Genomic DNA, 13,742 nt, shown 5'->3' on the forward strand with positions numbered 1-13,742 from the left:
AATGAACAAGTGGAACACCACCATCACCCTCAATCACACAGAGGGACAAATAACAATCCCAGACATACGAGTTCAGAGAGGAATATTTCAGGGAGACAGACTCTCACCACTTTTATTCTGTTTAATCATAAACCCACTCAGCAAGATCCTGAAGGAGCATGACATCAGGTATGAATTCAGGAGAAACAGAGGAAGGAAACATCAGGAAGCGGTGAACCAGCTCTTATTTATGGACAACTTGAAGATCTTCGGTGACTCGGATCAGGGACTCATTCGGTTAGTGGAGACAGTCCATAACATCACCATGGACATTTGTATGGAATTTGGACTGGATGAATGTTCTAAATGAAGCGTCCAGCCCCTCTCCAGGAGTTGGGTACCAGAGTGCATGCTGTGTGTGGAGATGAGCCCGACTATCTCTAGTCGGTATCGCTCAACCTCCCGCACAAGCTCAGGCTCCTTGCCCCCCAGCGAGGTGACATTCCACGTCCCAACAGCCAGGGGCTGTGAGCATGGACCGGGCCGCCGGGCCACCCGCCCTTGACCTCCACCCAATCCTCTCTGCACCCGACCCCCATGGCCCCCTCTGCAGGTGGTGAACCCACAGGAGGGCGGGCCCACGTTGCTCCTTCGGGCTAAGCCCGGCCGGGCCCCATGGGCTGAGGCCCGGCCACCAGGCACTTGCGCGCGAGCCCCAACCCCAGGCCTGGCTCCAGGGTGGGACCCTGTATTCTCTCTCACTCACACACACACAGAGAGAGAGAGAATACAAATAATTTCCAGTGAACAGCAAAATGGTTTCATTTCTGTTTTGATGGCACAAAGTGCTTTTGACCAACTTTGTTATTAAGCAACCAATGAAATGGTTTCTCCACATACAGTGTATGTGTGTTTTCATGGAACCACCTTTGTTCATTGCTGAACTTGCTGTTTTATTCTAATAATTTCCAAAGACAACAGCAAAATGGTTTTATTTCTGTTTGACAACACTGTATCCGTTGATCCAACTTTTTCATGAAGCAAACAATGAAATGGTTCTCTTCCTACTGTGTGTGTGTGTGTGTGTGTGTGTGTGTGTGTGTGTGTGAATACTAAAATTGCTTTTTTATCTTAATAATTTCCAAAGAACAGCAAACAGTTTTATTTCTGTTTTTATAACACTGCATCCTTTGATCCAACTTTTCTTGAAGCACACAATGGAATGGTTTCTCTACATACTCTCTCTGTGTGTGTGTTTTCGTGGAACCACCTTTGTTCATTGCTGAACTTGCTGTTTTATCTTAATAATTTACCAAAGAGAACAGCAAAATGGTTTTATTTCTGTTTTGATAACACTGCATCTTTTGATCATGAGAGAGAGAACGAGAGCGAGAGAGCCAATGGAGTGGTATGTGTGGGTGGCTTGGCTTCCACCTCCAGATATTTGTGCGATTGAAGTTCCAGGTTCATGGTGGAGAGGAGTGAGCTATGCAGACGCCTCTGCTGTTTTGCCTGGAGTTGAGTCCGTTGCTCCGCCCTGATGTCTGCTGCCTCCTGTCTGGATTTGCAATAAATCCTGATAGTATGATTTTATCAACACTATCAGGAGCCATAATTCACCCTCAGTGTTAAAAAGGTGTTTAAAGTCATCTTATCTGGATAGATCTCTTCAATTTTATTTTCTTCTAATATGGTTATTGTGGGCAGCGTGGGAGTTAGTGTGCTCAAAGTTCAGCAGTTTGGAGTCATGATGTTGATTCATGAGCTTCAGATTTTATGAATTGTGTGCATAGTTTCCCTTTTGTGTATATAAAATGAGGAAAAACTGTAATCATATCAATTGATTGGCTTCATCAGTCCATCACTCAGCTGAACTGTCCTTCATTTATCATCAGTTTGTCTTTTTTTTTTTTTTTTTTGCTGATATTTGGTGTTCAGTCTATAATAAGAACTCCAACACAAACTAACAGCTATCATTTGGATGTGGTGGAGTTGGTCTGAAATAAAGTTTAGTGGACAAACCTGCTCTGGATCAGAGAACTTGAGGCTTGAAAACAGCTTCCAGCACGTTGACTAGTTTCTTCTTTAAATCCACTTGTTTCTTCTTGCTGCTCTGCGATCTGTTTGTTTCTACCAACTCAAATATCTCAGCATTAGCAGCAGTTAGCCGCTGTTTCAACAACCTTCTCAGCTTTTACACCTTTTCGCGCCAACTTCGCCTTTTCTTCTTCTTCTGGTTTAATGTCGACCTTTGTGCTTCTGGAGGGCTTCAAAAAACATTCGAGGATCACAGAGTGAAGTTTGATCGGTTCAGAGAAGAGTTTCCAGCGTCTCCAGCTAACTAGCTTTAGCATCGGACGACAACAGGAAACAGTTCTTCGTTGTTGGAGTCTAATGACTTTGACAAAGTTATTGTTGCATTACCGCCATCTACTGGTCTGGAGTATGGACAAGTGACTGGCAGAGATGAAAGAAAAAGAATGAAAAAACCCCTATATTTTCCTCCATCTATCCTGTAATTCAAAGATGTTGAACTGTTGTGTTCATCAATGTGCTCTTCACTCTGCTGTCATTGTCAGAATGCAGCAGATAATCAATAAATGACTGTGACTTTGCTCCTGTGAGCAGTTTTCCTGCCAGTCAAACAAACGGAAGGCTTTGTGTGAATTTGTTCCTCCTGTTGGGTTTGCACCCCGTTTTTAAAGAAATGAAAGGCACAAACACTGAAAAGAAACCAGTCAGAGAGAGACAAATATATATATTTTTTGCTCTGCGCAGAGGAGGAGAACAATGAAGCAGCTTGTAAGTGCTCAGCTACAAAGCTCTCTTAAAATCTCCTCCTCTGGCCCAGCCTTTTATTTAGTTCAACATGAGAAAAAACAAACAAGGACAGTCGGGAGAGGTTACACATGAGTCATGTCTGCAAGAGGGTGATAGCAAAGCGAGGTAACGGCTGAAACCTTCCATTCCTGCAACATGAGCCTTGTGGCTCGTCAAAGCAGGATAAGGCAAAATGAAAAATAGTTTGCTCAATCATGAAGAATGCAGACAACAAGTCTTTCTTTCTAAAACCTCCTCACAAAGAGGAAAAATAATAAGCATAAACTATAAGAAAATAAATAATAATAATATATGCATAAACTAAAGAAAATAAATGATAATAAGAGCATGAACTATATAAAATCCTTGACACCTCCATTATGTTAAGACACAGTATTCCAGTGCTTTTATGATGCAACATCAACAGGTTATGGACCCAGGAAGGAGTTTGGAAGCTGATAAGCTAAAACTTTATTGTCCGTAAAATGGAAAATCGACTTACATAAACTGCCGAAGCCCCAAGATGTGAAAAACACATTGAACATTCATCATAAAACACTCAGCAGCATAAAATAATTTTAAAACCAGTGTGTGGTCTGTAACAATGTGTTCATTTGGTCTCCCTCTGATTTAAAAGTGTGATGGAGTGTGGCACAAATGAGTTCCTGTATCTCTTCCTCCTGTAATGATGCACTTTGAAGTGCTTCCCAGAAGGAAGAAGCTCTGTAGCTCTGAAGCTCTGTTGAAATTTTATCTGCAAGTCGTAAGGCTTGTTTCCTGCACAGCTCTGTGAATTTGTTCTCCACCAAGTGGCCCACAATTTTGGAGCAGATGTTAAGGAGCCTCAGTCTCCTGTTCTTCAACTGCACTGAGAGGCCACTGAACCACATAGAGCTGCCATAAGCTGTTCCATGATGGAACAGGGTGTGTTTTGATGGAGATGAGAAATACTATGAGTTATGGGAAACTATGTTTTTCGCATACGAGAAATTCCAGTCAGACACAATCCAACCAGGAGGAGCCGTGTGCAGCCACAGTCCAGAGCACAGGGACTAACTCCAAATGTGGAGATGTTGGAGTGCCCAAAGGAAAGTCAGACACCAAGAGAACAGTGGGAATTCTGGAGTCTGTAGGGGCCCTTAACAAAAGTTCACAGGGGGCCCTCCAATAAGGGTTCATCACCATGATGTTGTAGGTGTGACCCTGGACTTATTCTCACCGTCACTGTGAGGCCTTTACCCACGTTCTGTATGACTTTACCACCTGAATCATTTTAATAATCTTCTCCTATTTATTTAAAGTGACTGGAGACCAAAAACATGACAAATTATCTTTTTATTTGAAGTAAAAATATTCACAATACAGTGATCAGTGTTGTTGTGTTGTACATATCTATAGGTATACAGTTAGCATTTACATTAACTAAGATCTTATTGTTTTCTTTACTATTTCGACTTAATTGGTATTCCAGTGCAAACTATATATATAGTTATTTTCATTAATTATTAAGGTCCTATTGTCTTATTTACAAGTTGTACATGTTCAATCAAGCCCCTCTATTTTGTCACGTGATAGTTTCAGGAAGACCACAATGGAAATAATCGTTTATTGTTATCCGTATATCATTGATATATTCACCTCTGTGTTTATATTGATTTTACAAAATAAACTCAGTCAATCAATCAGTCCACAAACACACTGAAAGCAACACATTACTTGTGCTGCAACAGTGAAAAGCATGTCCACGCTTTTTAATTTGACAATTCTCAGGAATATTGATATAGATTATGGAAATACAGTGTTCTACGGGTTACCGTTTAACTCCGCGCACGCACCGTGATCGGTGAAGCTACAGCATTTAATCGCCGCAGCTGCAGAACCACTTCCTGAACTTGTCAAAATAAAAGCTCTGTAGAGTTTCATACACGGTGCAGTCTTATACTAGGTTTCAGTTTTGTTTCCGTTTGATCATACCAACGGTGGCTTACATCTAGCACAATGATTGACATAAGAAACAGCCAATGACAATTGAAGAAGCACACAGGGTGGCCAGTCAGGTTCCAGGAAGAGCAGGCCGCTCCCGCCCCTGTGAATGGACTGACTCCTCTGCGCCTGGACTTCTCTTCGCTTTTCTATTGATTACAAGGTTGGAATCGTTTCTTGCACCTTAATTAACTGTGCATTACTTTTGTTAGTCTTTAAATGCAACAGCTACGGACTTTAGCTCATTAATTTGCTGCTGTGTGAGTCCTAGCAGTGGTTAGCTTCTCGTTAGCTCTTAGCTTGTGCTAGTTGTCGCTCCTCGCTTGTTATTTTCTTGGTGCTCAACACTTTAAAATAACTTGTGTGATGTTGTCAGACAGGGTGGCCCTCTGAGAGAGCCGTGTCCGTAAGGTAGAGCAGCTTCTGAGTTCAGTGGAGTTAGATATCACGGACACTCCAGACCAGCTTAGTGTCTGGTCGGCTAGCGGGCCTGTTAGCATTAGTTTAGCTCCGCCGTCTAAAGACGAAGCTTTCAGTCCTGAGCTTCGTCCTCCGAGGCCGCGGGGAACTTCTACCCCGATCTGCAGGCCAGAACGCCGTGCGATAGTGAGAGGGGATTGACTTCTGTAATAATGTAAAAACGAGAAAACTTTAAAATACAGGGTAACACACGTAAAGCGACAAATGCACTTGTAGGGATGGATATTGGTAAGATTTTATTGATACCATTATCGAATAAAGCGGCGTTTTGATGCCTTAGCATCCGGCACACGTCAGACAACGGGGTTAATACCCAGTTCTATCCTTTACAATCACAGGTTAAGACACACGTGAGAACCCGCAGATAATGCCCTGTGTACCGCTGGATTTATCAAGGCAAATCCTGCGTTACTCCAGGAACGTTTGCATATAGGCACCGCCCCCAGAGTATAATAGGCTGAAGCAGCAGGAACACATGCCTCTGTCACTGCAGGGGAGGGAGATCATACTCGGCCTTTTCTTCTCCTTATCCTTTTCCCCTCCTCAACGTGTTGCTCCGTCTCCACCACAGGCCTCCCCTCTGCTTCTGAACCAGACCTCTTGGTAACTCCTTGCCGCTGCCAATTTTCTTTTAGGAGGCATACTGGAGCTTCTCTGCAAAAATATCTGTTTCCTGCATTTTTCGAGTGCTTTTCAGCGAATCAAATGGCTCAACGAAGCAGTCATGTGGTTTCAGAAAATGAGGCCTCGTTTAGCTGTAGTCACATGGTTTGATACAGGCCTCCAAGCTGGGCTTCATTTGACACGCCCCCTTTTGCTCATACAGCCTTTGGAGCCTCGCTTCATTTCGCCCAACACTAGCCACTCCCCAAAGCACCCTGTCATAGAGCAGATGTGAATGAACTATAACATTTTCCTGTTTAAAATGGAAAGAGTATTCTTACATCGCGTTAAGTGCATACTTGTATATCCCACTTCTAATCTTCTTGACACTGATCAATATGTTCACACCATCCACATTTATCATCTATAACGATGCCAAGAAATCGAGTCGACTTAACGCCCCACACAGGCTGTGGTCCTCACCAAGATGAAACAAAAAATGCAGAGATCATCTTTTGATCATCGAGCATTGTGTATCATTTGTGTTTTGTTATGGTTTGTGTCATCTGGATGTAAACTGGATAAAATCAAGAGCTGACGTTTATGTGACATTTTCAGTCTGCACCCGTTAAAGACGAGTTTACTCTCCAGCACAACACAGGTCATGCTCGTGCGTGAGTCAAAGTCATGCTCGTGTCAGGGGGCCTTAACTATCAGCCAGTCTCCATTTCTCTTATCTTCATGAGAAGACACAACAACAGGATGCCATTGCAGTGAGTCAACAGGGTGGATACTGAAAAGTAGGTCAAACAATCAACTGCAGAGTCCTGTTTTTGTGTGTTCCAGTGTGCCACTGTGTGTTTGTGGCTTTTTCTGAACCAGTTCCCGCGGGAGCTATGTTCACTAAGAGTTGAGATCTGTTCTGACTCCACATGGGTCTAATGCTGCGTTCACACCGGGCGTGACGTGAGCGACAGCAGCAACAGGTTGCCATGTAATCCCTATGTAAGGAAGCGTTTTGGCACCAAATCATGCAGTGCGATGCGATGGATGCGAATGAAGCGACGCGAGTGAAGCGATTTTGAGCGATTGGCGTGATATTGCATCACGTTGAAAATCTGAACTTTTTTGTCTTGTCACGCCGCGATGACCAATCAGCAACTGAATATGTAGTGACGTGGAGATGTCTGGAGTTTGACTGAGGATGTGAACATGTCCTGTCTCTGGTAGCAGCCTGTGAGCAGGACTTATGTCTCTTTTGTCCTTTATTTCACAATTATGACAGAGTTTTTGGAGCGAGCAGCAGCCCCACATCAGGGGGAGAGGAGTTTTTTATTATGTCTGCACGCAAGCGAATCGTCCGTGGAGATTTATTTTACTTATTAACTACACAGATGTATAATAAAACAAATGGTGACTGGTTTCTAAACACAATTATGACAGTTTTGGGGGGAAGAGCGAGGAGCAGCCCCACAGCAAGCAGCAGTTTTTTTGTTTTGTTTGTTTGTTTGTTTGTTTAATTCTTGACATGTGCACGTGTGAACGGGACAGGAGGTCCTCAAACTGGGTCCTGCAGAACCCTGTGTTATCATGTTTTCCGATTGTCCGCTGCGTGGAGAATGGCAGGAAAAACCGAAGACGCTTTCTCGCGAGGTGCGAGAAGAATTTGAATGTTTTAAACCAAAAAAAAAAGAAAAGAAAAGAAAAATGCCACTTGTCCGGTCGGACAACGATTTAGAGCTATTACTTGTCCGATCACATTTTACACTTGTCCCAGACAATCGGACAAGCGTTAATGTCGATGGTAGGACTTTGGCAACATTAATTAAAAAACTGTCAGTGCTGTTACTGTTCTTTCTTTTTCTTTCAGTCTCTGCCCCTCACCTCACTGTTCTGGGAGACACGCAGACAGCCTGAGCCTGACTAGATCCAACTGTCAGGCTTCATATCACTGCCTGACTTGTCATACTGAACTGAGACGTTAAGACTGCTTACACAAAAATAAACAAACATTTGTTAACTTGCCCAGACACTGAGCTCGCCCCTTCCTCGTTGATGACTCCGATATGCTTTCGTTTGAGATGCTGCATCCTTACCGTCGTACTCCTGTGCCATGCGAGGTCCGACTTGCAAATGTTGCAGTTAAACGTCTTTGCGTTGTTTAACGTAAAGTGCTCCCACACTTTTGAAGTCTTGACTTTCTTCTGTGTACTTGCTTCTGCCATATTCTAAGTGTGTAGTTCTACGAAACAGTGTCTGATCTGCTCTGTGCGCTGGTCACTACTGGTGTCAGACCGCTTCTGACGCCATAATCGCTCGACACAACGCATCGATGACGCAATGTGTTGCCAACGCCTGTTATCGAATTTTATCGATTCATTGTTGCAGCCCTAATTCCGAGCAATTTACTGAGCACCGCTCATAGAATTTCAGTTACTCTTGTCAAGAAACAGGTAGAATATGCCGGAAAGCTGCGCATGTTTGCAAAGACACAAACGGAGGAAGAAGGGAGACAATATTTCCTTCCGTAAGTAAGTGGTTTTGGTTCTTCTTGTCACTTTGTCAGTGACATTTGGTTGATAAACAGGTGTATGTTTCCTGCCTGTGTCATCCGTGGGCACGAACCATTAACTCTTCACTTATATCTAGTTGATATTTTCTCCTGCCAGACCGATGTCTAGTTAAATAGGCGTGGGCTGGTATGAGATTTGGACGGCATATAGCTTTAAAATGTGCTTTAACAACAGTAGGACTATTTGTGATTCAGGCGCACTGACATGATGTCTACTGCTACGAGTACTATACCACTGATAACTTTAGAGAAAATACCAAAATAATAGTCACTCTTTTAGACATGTCACATCTGCCCCGTGGGAAATATGACTTACTTGCTGAGGGAGAAACGTGGCTGGAATAACGTCCAGAACTCTGGATGCTCAATACTTGGCCCAGCTTCACCAACAAAGTGCTTGGAATAGATGTATTTGTCCTTCTTGAAATGTTTGTGGGAGAAATTTGGTCGACCACAAGCACGACTCGAGTCAACTGCTTGTACTTCTCAGTGGTTTCAAAGACGGGATAAAGTTTACTCCTTCCACGTAATCCTTTGCAGGTATCTTGAATCGCTCCGCGTCTGACATAGGCCATAGCTACGGTGCTTTGTTACCACTGTTTTTGGCTTGAAGGGCTATTCCGCGGAAAATAAAATGAAAAAGCCGACTTGGTCCTTTTAGACAGAGAGAAAAGTTCAGCACAGGCTTTGCCTCCTACAGTCATGATGCAGAGCTAGCTAATGTTAGCTGCCTGTTTGTAAACAGAGACAGAGGTGCACGCCAGGGGAACAGCGGCAGCAGCTGCCTCTGCTCTGCCTGTCAAGAATTCTCATAACCCGCTCATACTGTAGTGACGGTATAACGGAAAATTTAGTGGTTTTGATACCGTGGCTTTTTGATATCACGGTATACCGTGAAACCGGTTACCGGAAACCATGTCGAGTCATTAGTGATTAAAATTGTTCGACAAGACCGGCGATTTTTTTACTTTTTTTTTTTTTTTTTTTTTTTATATGTGCACCTTAAAATAACGAGCTGCTGCTCAGAGATTATAATGACTGTGCCACTAACAGTCTAAGAAATGTGCACACACACACCACTGACTTCATGAATAAAACTCGGTCAATAAAGGATAATTGTGCTATATATATATATATATATATATATATATATGTATATGTATATATATGTATATGTGTGTAATGGTTTTAGGAGCCGCGCTGGGCCTGACTCAGCAGCTTGGAACAGATCAGATCCATGTAACTTTCAACACTAATATTTTGGAATGTGTGGGTGTCAGAGTAAGTTTAATACTTTCCTGACATGACTAAATGTTAATTAATTGTACTGGTTCGATATCCAGGTCAGAATGTCATTTTAACACTTATTTTGCAAGCGTTTTTCTGAGTGTGTTCAGTTGTGAATCCCCATTGAAAATGAATTAACATCTGGGAACTTGGTCAATATTTTGTCCGGTTAGGAGGCATCATGTCGCTGTCCATGAAGGGACGTTCACGTTTAGTGGACAGCATTTGGAGTGTGGACTCTAGTTCTCATATATAACCACTTTGGTTGGAGCATAACTAGCAAGGCTACTTTGTGTTGCTAGTTTTAACAAAAAAAGTTATGATCATTAACAGACTAAAACAGTTAAATGTGGTCTATTAAACATTAGGTCTCTCTCTTCTAAGTCCCTGTTGGTAAATGATATAATAATTGATCAACATATTGATTTATTCTGCCTTACAGAAACCTGGTTACAGCAGGATGAATATGTTAGTTTAAATGAGTCAACACCCCCGAGTCACACTAACTGTCAGAATGCTCGTAGCACGGGCCGGGGCGGTGGATTAGCAGCAATCTTCCATTCCAGCTTATTAATTAATCAAAAACCCAGACAGAGCTTTAATTCATTTGAAAGCTTGTCTCTTAGTCTTGTCCATCCAAATTGGAAGTCCCAAAAAACAGTTTTATTTGTTATTATCTATCGTCCACCTGGTCGTTACTGTGAGTTTCTCTGTGAATTTTCAGACCTTTTGTCTGACTTAGTGCTTAGCTCAGATAAGATAATTATAGTGGGCGATTTTAACATCCACACAGATGCTGAGAATGACAGCCTCAACACTGCATTTAATCTATTATTAGACTCTATTGGCTTTGCTCAAAAAGTAAATGAGTCCACCCACCACTTTAATCATATCTTAGATCTTGTTCTGACTTATGGTATGGAAATAGAAGACTTAACAGTATTCCCTGAAAACTCCCTTCTGTCTGATCATTTTTTAATAACATTTACATTTACTCTGATGGACTACCCAGCAGTAGGGAATAAGTTTCATTACACTAGAAGTCTTTCAGAAAGCGCTGTAACTAGGTTTAAGGATATGATTCCTTCTTTATGTTCTCTAATGCCATATAACAACACAGTGCAGAATAGCTACCTAAACTCTGTAAGGGAGTTAGAGTATCTCGTCAATAGTTTTACATCCTCATTGAAGACAACTTTGGATGCTGTAGCTCCTCTGAAAAAGAGAGCTTTAAATCAGAAGTGTCTGACTCCATGGTATAACTCTCAAACTCGTAGCTTAAAGCAGATAACCCGTAAGTTGGAGAGGAAATGGCGTCTCACTAATTTAGAAGATCTTCACTTAGCCTGGAAAAAGAGTCTGTTGCTCTATAAAAAAGCCCTCCGTAAAGCTAGGACATCTTTCTACTCATCACTAATTGAAGAAAATAAGAACAACCCCAGGTTTCTTTTCAGCACTGTAGCCAGGCTGACAAAGAGTCAGAGCTCTACTGAGCTGAGTATTCCATTATCTTTAACTAGTAATGAGTTCATGACTTTCTTTGCTAACAAAATTTTAACTATTAGAGAAAAAATTACTCATAACCATCCCAAAGACGTATCGTTATCTTTGGCTGCTTTCAGTGATGCCGGTATTTGGTTAGACTCTTTCTCTCCGATTGTTCTGTCTGAGTTATTTTCATTAGTTACTTCATCCAAACCATCAACATGTTTATTAGACCCCATTCCTACCAGGCTGCTCAAGGAAGCCCTACCATTATTTAATGCTTCGATCTTAAATATGATCAATCTATCTTTGTTAGTTGGCTATGTACCACAGGCTTTTAAGGTGGCAGTAATTAAACCATTACTTAAAAAGCCATCACTTGACCCAGCTATCTTAGCTAATTATAGGCCAATCTCCAACCTTCCTTTTCTCTCAAAAATTCTTGAAAGGGTAGTTGTAAAACAGCTAACTGATCATCTGCAGAGGAATGGTCTATTTGAAGAGTTTCAGTCAGGTTTTAGAATTCATCATAGTACAGAAACAGCATTAGTGAAGGTTACAAATGATCTTCTTATGGCCTCGGACAGTGGACTCATCTCTGTGCTTGTTCTGTTAGACCTCAGTGCTGCTTTTGATACTGTTGACCATAAAATTTTATTACAGAGATTAGAGCATGCCATAGGTATTAAAGGCACTGCGCTGCGGTGGTTTGAATCATATTTGTCTAATAGATTACAATTTGTTCATGTAAATGGGGAATCTTCTTCACAGACTAAAGCTAATTATGGAGTTCCACAAGGTTCTGTGCTAGGACCAATTTTATTCACTTTATATATGCTTCCCTTAGGCAGTATTATTAGACGGTACTGCTTAAATTTTCATTGTTACGCAGATGATACCCAGCTTTATCTATCCATGAAGCCAGAGGACACACACCAATTAGCTAAACTGCAGGATTGTCTTACAGACATAAAGACATGGATGACCTCTAATTTCCTGCTTTTAAACTCAGATAAAACTGAAGTTATTGTTCTTGGCCCCACAAATCTTAGAAACATGGTGTCTAACCAGATCCTTACTCTGGATGGCATTACCCTGACCTCTAGTAATACTGTGAGAAATCTTGGAGTCATTTTTGATCAGGATATGTCATTCAAAGCGCATATTAAACAAATATGTAGGACTGCTTTTTTGCATTTACGCAATATCTCTAAAATCAGAAAGGTCTTGTCTCAGAGTGATGCTGAAAAACTAATTCATGCATTTATTTCCTCTAGGCTGGACTATTGTAATTCATTATTATCAGGTTGTCCTAAAAGTTCCCTAAAAAGCCTTCAGTTAATTCAAAATGCTGCAGCTAGAGTGCTGACGGGGACTAGAAGGAGAGAGCATATCTCACCCATATTGGCCTCTCTTCATTGGCTTCCTGTTAATTCTAGAATAGAATTTAAAATTCTTCTTCTTACTTATAAGGTTTTGAATAATCAGGTCCCATCTTATCTTAGGGACCTCGTAGTACCATATCACCCCAATAGAGCGCTTCGCTCTCAGACTGCAGGCTTACTTGTAGTTCCTAGGGTTTGTAAGAGTAGAATGGGAGGCAGAGCCTTCAGCTTTCAGGCTCCTCTCCTGTGGAACCAGCTCCCAATTCAGATCAGGGAGACAGACACCCTCTCTACTTTTAAGATTAGGCTTAAAACTTTCCTTTTTGCTAAAGCTTATAGTTAGGGCTGGATCAGGTGACCCTGAACCATCCCTTAGTTATGCTGCTATAGACGTAGACTGCTGGGGGGTTCCCATGATGCACTGTTTCTTTCTCTTTTTGCTCTGTATGCACCACTCTGCATTTAATCATTAGTGATCGATCTCTGCTCCCCTCCACAGCATGTCTTTTTCCTGGTTCTCTCCCTCAGCCCCAACCAGTCCCAGCAGAAGACTGCCCCTCCCTGAGCCTGGTTCTGCTGGAGGTTTCTTCCTGTTAAAAGGGAGTTTTTCCTTCCCACTGTAGCCAAGTGCTTGCTCACAGGGGGTCGTTTTGACCGTTGGGGTTTTACATCATTATTGTATGGCCTTGCCTTACAATATAAAGCGCCTTGGGGCAACTGTTTGTTGTGATTTGGCGCTATATAAAAAAAAAAATTGATTGATTGATTGATTAATTGAGCCTTTAAAAACCAGGGGTCAAAATACATTTTTAACCTACTTGCACTGGTGCTAGTAACAAAAAAATTACTTGCACCAAAAAAAAGTTACTTGCACTGCCAAAAGTCAGTCTTACATCAACCTTAAAACTCCTCCTCTGATGTGTCAGAAGCTTCCTCTCTGGGCCCGTAAAGCCCCTTTCACACCGGGGCTGCTCCTAGTTGCATCATGTGTCGTCATGACGACGCCGCATGGAAGCAACCTAGTGCCGAGACGATGCAGCTCGACGCCACAACAGCACAAGGGACGCAACGGACGACGCAAAACGGACACCAAAAAGTAAACATGTTTAGTTTTTGTTTGCGTCCTGTGCTCGGCACAGAAATTAAGC

At 42.1% G+C, this 13,742-nt stretch overlaps 2 long non-coding RNA genes across 2 annotated transcripts in view; one reads left to right on the plus strand and one right to left on the minus strand.

Annotated features, from left to right (window-relative positions):
• LOC117504894 overlaps positions 1–13,742 on the plus strand; it is a 797,517-nt gene that overhangs the window by 392,893 nt on the left and 390,882 nt on the right. The gene's annotated exons all lie outside the window — the stretch shown is intronic.
• On the minus strand, positions 5,070–7,760 carry LOC117504934. Its single transcript, XR_004558992.1, has 3 exons — positions 7,750–7,760; positions 7,506–7,510; positions 5,070–5,311 (listed from the first exon to the last, which is right to left on the minus strand). It is a non-coding gene; the product is annotated as an uncharacterized LOC117504934 (long non-coding RNA).

This window comes from Thalassophryne amazonica, chromosome 23 (genome assembly GCF_902500255.1).
Source record: "Thalassophryne amazonica chromosome 23, fThaAma1.1, whole genome shotgun sequence".
NCBI classification, from domain to species: Eukaryota; Metazoa; Chordata; class Actinopteri; order Batrachoidiformes; family Batrachoididae; genus Thalassophryne; species Thalassophryne amazonica.